Source organism: Salvelinus sp. IW2-2015, unplaced genomic scaffold (assembly GCF_002910315.2).
Source record: "Salvelinus sp. IW2-2015 unplaced genomic scaffold, ASM291031v2 Un_scaffold924, whole genome shotgun sequence".
Taxonomy (NCBI): domain Eukaryota; kingdom Metazoa; phylum Chordata; class Actinopteri; order Salmoniformes; family Salmonidae; genus Salvelinus; species Salvelinus sp. IW2-2015.
Genome location: NW_019942649.1, coordinates 97,871 through 110,146, shown reverse-complemented (window position 1 = coordinate 110,146; position 12,276 = coordinate 97,871). Strand labels below are relative to the sequence as shown.

The 12,276-nt window shown below is 45.7% G+C and overlaps 1 pseudogene; it reads left to right on the top strand.

The window, feature by feature from the left end:
- The window catches only part of LOC112069183 (FH2 domain-containing protein 1-like), a 37,392-nt pseudogene that overhangs the window by 3,880 nt on the left and 21,236 nt on the right, over positions 1–12,276 (top strand).

The following is a 12,276-nucleotide window of genomic DNA, read 5'->3' as shown; positions in this document are numbered from 1 at the left end:
CAACCCTGTATATTTCCTCCCCGTTATACTGTGAGATACCGAACCTACGGGTTCTGGTCTTCATCAAGTTAGCTCCCTCTCGAGACTGTATCGTGAAACCTACTGGATGCATAGAGTCTGCCTTCAAAGTAGCTTCCCCTTCTCTATATACTGAACTGAACTACACGTGAGAGTTCTGGTTAGGTGATCATGTCTAAGCTACCCTCTCATACTGTCCTGACACTAACTGGGAAGCCTGGTCTGTATCATTTTAAGCTTCCCCATACCTCACATAACTAGTCCTGAAGCATCATGGGAGTCTGGTCCCTGCATTTATGATTTAAGACTCCCTTCATCATACTTGTCCTTTGAAGAATCACTAGGAGGGAGTCCTGTGTCTGACATCAATAGTTAGCCTCCCCTATACTCATATCTGTTCCTGACCACTGGGAAGTCTGGCTCTGCATCATTTATTTTGGGATCGTCCCGCACTCATACGCCTAGAAACACACTGGGAGTCTGGTCATGGATCAACTGTAGCGTCCCCCACTCACTAAATGATCTCTGAAGAACAGTTCACATGATCATTAAGACAATAGCTGAAGCATAACAAGTTTAAACTACCAAATAAGAAAACTCACTCACCTGATATAGACATATGTATCAGGGTGTTAAAACAGCAAGTCACTAAGGCAAAATGTTTGTTGTACTATGACCCGTGTGCACCCTCCCCAGAACGACTAAACACTTATATAAATTAGGCTATGTTAAGGTCCTGGTGATCGGATCTCACACAACCCTTTGAACTTTCAGCCCGATTGAACTATGCTCAATATCCAGAACTAGACTTTTCAAAATTTTGAAAATTGTGGTAATCATCTTTCAATAATTTGTAGCCTGACACTCTATAGCTCTACCTTGAAGGGGTTCGTATTAGGGTGCAATCAGTTTGCCCTCAATCCAAATACGGGTTTACCTATGCAGACGGCCACCCTAGGATGCATTCTTGGTTGGAGGTTGGAGTTTTCTGTTCCCCTCCATCTGGTCCTGACACCTCTGGGTTTGGTCTGTCGTCACCTGTGCTCGTCTCCCTCCACTCTCATGAAACTCACAGAGGGGAAATCTTGTGTTACGTGATATCACTGTTAAGCATTCCTTCTGAATATGTCTGCTCCATGGGAGTTACTGGCTAGTATCATGTCTTATGAAATCCCTAACAAATATGTCTGAATCCACCACTGGAGCGTTGTCTGAGTCTGCGATACACTCTTAAGTGATCCTGCCTCGCTCATACGGCCTGAATCAACTTGGTGAGCTCTGGTCTGCTAATTCTGATGTATAGTTTATGCCGACTTCTATGCTCATACAAGTGAAACCTGGGTTATTGTGCTTCTGTTACGTAAGATAGCTATTCGCCGACTCTTCATAATGTACATGTAAGCATGTGGAGATTACTGTGACTCTATCGGATTACTAGTGTTAATCGCTTGTTCTCTTGTTTCATACTGTCTCTTGATTCACTGTGCACGGATGGTTCGTTCATTCATGTTAGTTCTTCCTTTCTCTCATATCTGATCTACGAAACCAGCAGGGAGATTCCTGTCGGTATCCAATGTTAATGCCTCCCCAGCTTTCTCATACTGTTTAGACACTGTAATATATGTCTGAGAGTACATGGAGTCTCGTCTCTTATCAATGTTATAGCTCCTCCTCTCCAGTACTGCTTCTGAACTCAGTGAGGAGTTCTGTGCACTTATTCAATATATAATAACTCCCATCCTCGTATCTGGTGCTGAACCACTGGTGTTGGTCTGGTCCTACTCTGTTATCCTCTCATGACTGTCCTCGAACCACTGGAAGGTCTGGTCTGTATCATATAGCGTCCCCCCTATCTGTACAGACATGGGAATCTGGGTGTATAATGTTAGCTCTGCCCGTGTAATAATCGGATCGAGATGATGAATCCTCTTACTGGGAGCGAACTGGTACGCAATCACTAGCTATATTTTGCGGTCCACCTTCCATACTGAATCTTACGTAGACCAGTGGGAGTCTGGTATGTATTCCGATTGCCCTTATTAGCTGTGTCCTGAACATAGTGGGAGCGTGGTTCCTTGCTCTGCAGTTAAGCCTCCTCTCTGATATGTCGTGAAACCCAACTGGGAGTCTTGGATCTGTGCATCATGTTTGCTCATCCCTTCTCATACATGTCCATGGAGGAACCAATGGGAGTCTTGGTCGTATTCATAGTTAAACTGCTCCTCTAGCATTACATTGTCTTCTGAACCCTGGAGTCTGGCTCTGCGTTGTTTATCATTGTTAGGCTTCCCCTCCATAACTGTCCTGAAATCATTCGGAGTCTGGGTCTGATCATGTCTAGTCCCCTCTTCACTATCCGTAACACATGGAGTCTGGTCTGTATCATGTTAGCTCCCTCTCATACTGTCCTGAAACCACTGGGGTCTGGTCTGTATCATGTTAGCTCCCCTCTCATACTGTCCTGAACCACTGGGGGCGCTGTATCATGTTAGCTCCCCTCTCATCAACTGGTCCTTGTAACCACCTGGGAGTCTGACGCTATATGTTAGCTCCCTCTCATACTTGTCCTGAACCACTGGGAGTCTGGTCTGTATCATGTTGCTCCCCTCTCATTTACTGTCCTGAACACACACTGGGAGTCTGGTCTGTATCATGTTTAGCTCCCCTCTCATACTGTCCTGAACCACTGGGAGTTCTGGTCTGATATCATGTTAGCTCCCCTCATCACTACTGTCCTGAACCACTGGGAGTCTGGTCTGATCATGTTAGCTCCCCTCTCATACTGTCCTGAACCACTGGGAGTCTGGTCTGCATCATGTATACGCCCCTCTCATACTGTCCTGAACCACTGGGAGTCTGGTCTGCTATCATGTTAGCTCCCCTCTCATACTGTCCTGAACCACTGGGAGTCTGGTCTGTATCATGTTAGCTCCCCTCTCATACTGTCCTGAACCACTGGGAGTCTGGCTGTATCATGTTAGTCCCCTCTCATACTTGTCTCTGAACCACTGGGGTCTGGTCTGATCATGTTAGCTCCCCTCTCATACTGTCCTGAACCCACTGGGTGTTGGTCTGCTATCATAGCTACACCCCCCTCTCATACTGTCCGAACCACTGGAGTCTGAGTCGTTATCATGTTAGCTCCCCTTCTCATACTGTCCTGAACCACGTGTGGAGCTGGCTGATCATTAATAGCTCCCCTCTCATACTGTCCTGAACCACTGGTGGTCTGGTCTGTATCATTGTTTACGTTCATATCCCCTGTTCATAACTGTCCTGAACCACTGGGATCTGGTCTGTATCATGTTAGCTCCCCTCTCATACTGTCCTGAACCACTGGGATGTCTGGTCTGTATCATGTTAGCTCCCCTCTCACATACGTCCTGAACCACTGGGGAGTCCCACTCTGTATCATGTTAGCTCCCCCTCATACTGTCCTGAACCACTGGGAGTCTGGCTGTATCATGTTAGCTCCCTCTCATACTGTCCTGAACCACTGGGAGTCTGGTCTGTATTATTAGCTCCCCTCTCATACTGTCCTGAACCACTGGGAGTCTGGTCTGTATCATGTATAGCTCCCCTCTCATACTGTCCTGAACCACTGGGTAGTCTGGTCTGTATCATGTTAGCTTCCTCTCATACTGTCCTGAACCACTGGGAGTCTGCGTCGTATCATGTTAGCTCCCCTCTCATACTGTCCTGAACCTAGCGGGAGTCCTGGTCTAATCATGTTAGCTCCCCTCTCATCTGTTCTGAACACTGGGTGATTGGTCTGTATCATGTTAGTCCCCTCTCACATACTTTGTCTGAACCACTGGGAGTCGTGGTCTGTATCATGTTAGCTCCCCTCTATACTGTCCTGAACCACTGGGAGTCTGGTCTGTATCATGTTAGCTCCCCTCTATACTTGTCCTGAACCACTGGGAGTCTGGTCTGTATCATGGTTATCTACCCATACTCCATACTGTCCTGAACCACTGGGAGTCTGGTCTGATATCATGTTAGCTCCCCTCTCATTACTGTCCTGAACCACTGGGCAGTCTGGTCATGGTATCATGTTAGCTCCCCTCTATACTCGTCCTGAACACTGGAGATTTTCTGGATGTACTATGTTGCTCTCGCCTCTTCCATACTGTCCGACCTACCTGGGAGTCTGGTCTGTATCATGTTAGCTCCCTTCATACTGTCCGTACCACTGGGAGTCTGGTCTTATCATGTTAGCTCCCCCTCATATCTTCCTGAAACACTGGGAGTTCTGGTCCTGTATGCATGTTGCTCCCTCTGTACATGAAGTTTATATACACATTTATATAAAACAGAACGTGTCATGTAAAATGTAAAAAACTGTCATATATCGTCACGAAACAAAAGTCTTGTACCTAGCAGACACTAGAAGATATCGATAGCTTTTAGCTTTTAGCTTTTAGCTTTTGCTAGCTACAGCTGAAGACATACTAGTACCTGTTTGTTTATAAACCAAACTGAAAAATATGTCACCAAAATGTTTATTCATTCACTTCGTTTCCCCGCCTCTCCAGTTCAGATCCTCTTTGATCGAGCATCCAAAATTGACTTTGTGTGTGAATGACGTCATGGGTCTTAAAGAGAAACATTCTTATTCTTTCTATGCACTATGATGTAGTTGATCAGTACAATAAAATCTGTCCTAAAGGAAGGTACTGTAAATGTTTTACACTGTAGCCACAAATGCCAGAAACAAGCTGAATAACTCAATGAAGTTGTCACTTCTATAGAATAATATGTATTTCACTGTATTGGTGAATAGGCCTAGGATTCATCTTGATTCACACAGTTTATCAATAGAGATTTCAATTCAATAACAATGATTACATTAGTTGTATATGTGGTTAGATTGGTTAAAAAAAACATTCACATTGACTTCTACAATTGATTCATTAATGCATTACTAAAACAATTTATAATGTAATAATATAAACTCAACAGATCTGTCTGGATCAAGTGCTTTCTGTTGACTTGTAAAAATCGTTTTTTGTTCCTGTTTTTTTTGCCGTGTAATCGGTTCGTATCCGACTATCGTGGAACTAAAATCTGGTACTACGAACTAAAGATTCTGGTATTGTGACAACAACTAGTGGTATGACGGTAGTACGGGCGATGGCTCTTGCAGAGCAGATATTGTCATGCCGTGTACAGTAAACAGAGTCAGAGATTCATGCCTATTGAAGAGTGCTCTGCGAGCAGGTATGTTGTCAATGTTCCGTAGTACAGATATAAACAGAGTTCCAGATGATTCAACCTAAATTGAAGAGTGTGGCACTATAGCAGGACAGCATTACGTGATTTCATGCCGTGTACAAGTTAATACAGAGCTTCAGAGGTTCAATCCTAAAATTGAACGGTGCTTTACTCTCTCCATAACAACCTATGCTCGAGAATACAGTGTAGTGATAGACTTATGACGAACAGAAAGACCTCCCTGTGGTACGAAGCATTATATTGAGTCTTACTAGAGTTGTTATGTATCGCTTTTGTGCTGAGTGTTTGAATAACAAGGTATGTAGATCTTGGGGTTGAGTGGAATGTTTGAACAGATTTGGTTCCTCATCGTGCGAGACACTTATCGATGTATTATGTAAAGTGTACAGTGCGTGACCCAAAAGTTTTAGACGAAAGACAAAATAGTTAATTTCCCAAATTGTTGTGTCTGCTTCGTAGTGTCTTAGATAATTTTTCGGTCTTACTCATGAATACTGAAGTATATTAAGCATTTCACTAAAGGTGTCAAGACGAGCTCTCAACTGACAAGTGTACACTAAGTTAGACTGTGCAAAGAGTGTCATGATTTGCAGTTCGCTAATCTTCATATGAGAGCTCATCTCTACTTGCTATATCCTTTCTTTTGGGTCAGCTGAGTAGCAGATCAAATCTAAACTTTCTATGGGAGACCTCAGAGTACTTCTGACTGATGGCAGCGTTACATTTTCTTTGGATAGAACCACTGGGAGTCTGGTCTGTATCATGTTAGCTCCCCTCTCATACTGTCCTGAACCACTGGGAGTCTGGTCTGTATCATGTTAGCTCCCCTCTGTACAGAAGTTAACACACTTTAATAAAACAACACGGTATGTAGAAATGTTAAAACTGCTAATTACTGTTCACGAAACAAAGTCTTGTACATGCTAGAACACTACAGAAGATATCGATAGCTTTTAGCTTTTAGCTTTTAGCTCTTGCTAGCTTACAGCTGAAGACATCATTTCACTACCCTAGTACCTTGTTTGTGATAAAACCATAACTGAAAATATTGTCACCAAAATGTTTATTCATTCACTTCGTTTCCCCCGCCTCTCCCAGTTCAGATCCTCTTTGATCGAGCATCAAATGGACTTTGTGTGTGAATGACGTCATGGGTCTTAAAGAGAAGACATTGCTTCTTCTATGCACATGATGTTGATCAGTACAATAAAATATGTCCTAAACGGAAGGTACTGTAAATAGTTTTACATCTGTAGCCACAAATCAGCCATAACAAGCTGAATAACTCAATGCATTGTCACACTTCTATAGAATAATATGTATTCACCTGTATTGTGAATAGGCCTAGGTTACATCTTGATTCACCACAGTTTATCAATAGAGATTTACCATTCAAATACATGATTACCATTATGTTGTTATGTGGTTAGATTGGTTAAAAAAAACATTCACATTGACTCTACAATTGATTCATTAATGCATACATCAAAACAATTATAATGTAATAATATTAAACTCAACAGATCTGTCTGGATCAAGTGCCKTTCTGTGACTTTGTATAATACGCTTTTTTGTCTGTTTTTTTTGCCGTGTAATCGGTTCGATATCGACTATCGTGGTACTAAATCTGGTATCGAACTAAAGATTCTGGTATTGTGACAACACTAGTGGGTATGACGGTAGCTACGAGGCGATGGCCTCTTGCAGAGCAGGTATGTTGTCATGCCGTGTACAGTAAACAGAGTTCAGAGATTCATCCTAATTGAAGAGTGCTCTTGCAGAGCAGGTATGTTGTCATGCCGTGTACAGTAAACAGAGTTCAGAGGTTCATCCTAATGGTGAGATGCTCTTGGCAGAGCAGGGTATGGGGATGATTGTCATGGTCCGTGTACAGTAAACAGATTCCAGTGTTCAACCTAATTGTGCATAGCACGTTGTATGCGTGTACAAGTTAGAGTTAGAGGTAGCTCTAATTACACGGTGCTACTCCCTAACCAACTATTCGCTCAGAACAGTGTAGTTGAAAGCTTTATGACGACAGAAGGACCTCTCCTGTGGAACAGAGCATTTTGTCGTCCTTACACAGAGTTGTTTTGTCTTGTGTGAGTGTTGTAAAAGGTACTGTTGATTTGGGTGTGGAGTGGGAATGTTTGAACAGATTGGCTTCGGCTCATCGGAGTACACTGATTGTGTATTCAGTACAAGTGTACAGTGGTGAGACCCAAAAAGTTTTGAGAGAACGACAAATATTAATTTCCCAACAAGTTGGTGCTGCTCGAGTTCTTAGATATTTTTTGTCATTAATATGGAATACTGAAGTATATTCAAGCATTTATAAAGTGTCCACCAACGGCTCTTTGCACTGCAATTACATAAGTTGACTGCAAAGGTTCAATTATTGCAGTGTTTGCCCTGTCTTTTTTCAAGACCTCTCTGCAATCCGCCCCGGCATGCTGTATATAACTTTCGTCCTCATGAGCCGCATTCTGACTGCATGGCACATTCTCTTGCAATATTCGACTTGTCGGTTTGTCATAATATTTGTGGGTCTTTGCTTTGTTCCACCCGCCTCTTGAGGATTGACCCACAAGTTCTCAATGTATTAAGGTCTGGGGAGTCTTCCTGGCTATGGACCATACCAAAGTAGTCTGATGTTTTGTGTTTCCCTGAGGCGCTCATAGCTTAACTCACGTTTTATGCTCTTATGGCAAGCGTGGCCTCATCATAGCTGGAAAGGCATGTGTTCATTCACACACTGTTCCTGTGGTTGGGAGAAGTTGCTCCCGGAGGACTGTGTGGTACCATTCCTTTATTCATGGCTGTGTTCTTAGGCAAAATTGTGAGTGAGCCACTCCCTTGGCTGAGAAGCACCCACACCTTATCAATGAATGGTCTAGGATGCTTTACTGTTGGCATGACACAGGACTGATGGTAGCGCTCACCTTGTCTTCTCCAGACCAGCTTTTTTCCGGATGCCCCAAAAAATCGGAAAGGGGATTCATCAGAGAAAATGACTTTACCCCAGTCCTCAGCAGTCCAATCCCTGTACCTTTTGCAGAATATCAGTCTGTCCCTGATGCTTTTCCTGGAGATAAGTGGCTTCTTTGCTGCCCTTCTTGACACCAGGCCATCCTCCAAAATTCTTTGCCTCACTGTGCGTGAAGATGCACTCACACCTGCCTGCTGCCATTCCTGAGCAAGCTCTGTACTGGTGGTGCCCCGATCTCGCAGCTGAATCAACTTTAGGAGACGGTCCTGGTGCTTGCTGGACTTTATTGGGCGCCCTGAAGCCTTCTTCACAACAATTGAACCACTCTCCTTGAAGTTCTTGATGATCCGATAAATGGTTGATTTAGGTGCAATTTTACTGGCATCAATATCCTTGCCTGTGAAGCCCTTTTTTCAAAACCTTTGGCCACGACTGTACTACTTCCCTCTGCCTTTTCATTATGCTCTTTCAGCTGTGTCAACTATTATTGTATTCAGCTCTGCATAGAACAACAGGCCGGAGGCTACCAAGGCAGAGGCAAAAAAACTTTTATTGAACTCTTATGAATCAGGCACACCCCAGTTGAGCCCTGTGTAGTTCATTAAGGTTAGTGTTATCTGTGATTCAGACATAGCCATGGTATTAGTGAGCACAGGGCCAACAGGCAGGGCCAACAGGCAGAGCCATGGTATGAGTGAACACAGGGCCGACAGACAGAGCCAAGATAATCCATTAACTTGACAGGTGTGGCATATCAAGAAGCTGATTAAACAGCATTATCATTGCACAGGTGCACCTTATGCTGGGGACAATAAAAGGCCACTCTAAAATGCGCACCTTTGTCACACAACACAATGCCACAGATGTTTTTGAGGGAGCGTGCAATTGGTATGCTGACTGCATGAATGTTCTTTTCTCTGCCATAAGCAGCCTCCAACGTTGGTTTAGAGAATTTGGCAGTATGTCCAACCGGCCTCGTGGCAGACCACGTGTAACCACGCAGCCCAGGACCTCCATATTCGGCTTCTTCAGCTGTAGGATCATCTGAGACCAGCCACCTGGACAGCGGATGAAACTGGGTTTGCGCAACCGAAGGATTTCTGCACAAACTGTCATAAACTGTCTCTGGGAAGCTCATCTGCGTGCTTGTCATCCTCACCAGGGTCTTGACCTGACTGCAGTTCGGCATCACAACCGACTTCAGTGGGCAAATGCTCACCTTCGATGGCCACTGGCACGCTGGAGAAGTGTGCTCTTCACAGATGAATCCCGGTTTCAACAGTACCGGGCAGATGGCAAACAGTGTACGGCGTTGTATGGGCGAGCGGTTTGCTGATGTCATCATTGTGAACAGAGTGCCCCATGGTGGCGGTGGAGTTAGGGTATGGGGAGAAATAAGCTACGGACAACGAACACAGTTCGTCCTGAAGCCCATTGTCGTGCCGGTCATCCACCACCATCACCTCATGTTTCAGCATGATAATGCAAGGCCCCATGTCGCAAGGATCTGTACACAATTCCTGGAAGCTGAAAATGTCCCAGTTCTTCCATGGCTTGCATACTCACCAGACATGTCACCCATTGAGCATGTTTGGGATGCTCTGGATCGTCGTGTACAACAGCGTGTTCCAGTTCCTACCAATATCCACCAACTTCAGACAGCCATTGGAGAGGAGTGGGACAACATTCCACAGGCCACAATCAAATCCTGATCAACTCTGTACGAAGGAGATGTTTCGCACTGCATGAGACAAATGGTGGTCACACCAGAAACTGACTGGATTTCTGATCCACGTCCCTACTTTTTTTTTAAGGTATCTGTGATCAACTGATGCATATGTGTATTCCCAGTCATGTGAAATCCATAGATTAGGAGCTAGTTAATTGATTTCCTTATGAACTGTAACTCAGTAAAATCTTTGAAATTGTTGCATGTGGCGTTTTTATATTTTTGTTCAGTGTATGTATGTAATAAGGGAAGGGAAAGAAAGAGTAGGAGAGAGGGAAGTCAGGGAAATAGTGAGGGAAGGGGACAATAAGGGAGAGTGAGAAAGTTAGGGAAAGAGGGGGGAGAGAAGTGGAGGGGTTGAGTCACCTGGACTGATAGGTCATTTGGAGGGAGTCAGGCAGATGAAGGTAATTGGCTCCTGGAGGTCATACAGTCAGGAACTGGCTAGTTTCTGCTCTTTCTCTCTGTCTGGTGATATCTCAACCTCTAAGGACCTGTGTGTGTGTGTTTTGAGCTCCTGTCTGTGTGTTTGCTCAGGGCACATGTCATGCAGTGTGGCGTCAAAGGCCCTTTCCCCCAACAGTCAGTCAGATAAGAGGGGATAATCCTGACCTACAGTGTGTGTGTTTACCAAGCAGAGTGATCAGAGAAAATCAAACCCATGCTGCCATTCCAGACCCCTGCATGATACCCCCTCCGCCATTCCAGACCCCTGCATGAAACCCCCTCCGCCATTCCAGACCCCTGCATGATACCTCCTCCGCCATTCCAGACCCCTGCATGATACCCCCTCCGCCATTCCAGACCCCTGCATGAAACCCCCAAGGGAAGGGAAAGAAAGAGTGGAGAGAGGGAAGATCGAGGGAAATTAGTGAGGGAGAGGGATCAAGTAAGGGACGAGTCGAGAAAGGGTGTAGGGAGAAGAGGGGGGAGAGAAGTGGAGGGGTTTGAGTCACCTGGACTGATAGGTCATTTTGAGTGGAGCTCGGCAGATGAAGGTTAATATGGTCTGGATGGTCACTACAGTCAGGAACTGGCTAGTTTCTGCTCCTTTCTTCTGTCTGGTGTTCTCAGACTCTAAGGACCTGTGTGTGTGTGTTGGTTGAACAGGGCCCCCCCTTTCCTTGTCGTTGGTGGTTTTTGCCCTCAGGGCACTGTCATGCAGTGTGGCGTCATAAGGCGCTTTCCCCACAGTCCGTCAGATAAAGAGGGGAATAATCCTGACCTATCAGTGTGTGTGTTTACGCAGCAGAGTGATCAGACGAAAAAAACCATGCTGCCATTCAGACCTGCATGATACGAACCTCCGCATTTCAGACCCCTGCACTGAAAACCCCTCCGCCATTCCAGACCCTGCGATGATACCTCCTCCGCCATTCAGACCCTGCATGATAACCCGATGATCCTCCCGCATTCAGACCCCTGCATGAACCCCTCCGCATTCCAGACCCTGCATGAATACGCCCCTCCGCCATTCAGACCCCTGCATGAAACCCCTCCGCATTCAGACCCTGCATGATACCCCCTCCGCGCATTCCCGACCCCTGATGAAACCCCTGCCATTCCAGACCCTGCATGACTACCCCTCTGCATTCCAGGGGGTGCAGGGAGGTGGGGGGTGAGGGGTGGGGGGCGGTGGGGGTGGGGGGGGTGGAGGGGGGCGGGGAGGTGCGTGAGAGGGGGTAGTTGGGAAGGCTACCACTCATGATCCCTCTGCATTCCAGACCCTGCAATGATACCCATTGCCATTCCAGACCCTGCATGAAACCCTCCGCCATTTCAGACCCCTGCATGATCGCCCCTCTGCCTTCCAGACCCTGCATGGATACCCCCCTCTGCATTCAGACCCTGCATGATACCCCTCCATTCACAGACCCCGCAATCCCCTGATCGACCCGATATCCCTCGCCATTCCAGACCCTGCATGATACCCCTTGCCCATTCAGACCCCTGCATGATACCCCTCTCCATTCCGACCCTGCATGATAACCCCTCGCCATTCCAGACCTGATTCTGATTCAGACCTCAGACCCCTCTGCCATTTGCACCCCTGCATGATACCCCCTCCCATCCAGATCCTGCCATGAACCCCATCTTTTCTTAATTTTTTAATAATTTGTGTATCTTGAATCACCTCAGTATATCAGTAACTTCCATCCTCGTGCTGTAAAACCACATTTCCCTAAACCCGCAGACAGTGGAGATGTGTGTGTGTGTTGTGTGTGTGTGTGTGTGTGTGTGGTGTGTGTGTGTGTGTGTGTGGTGTGTGTGTGTGAGGCGAAGTCATCCATAGAGCCTGATT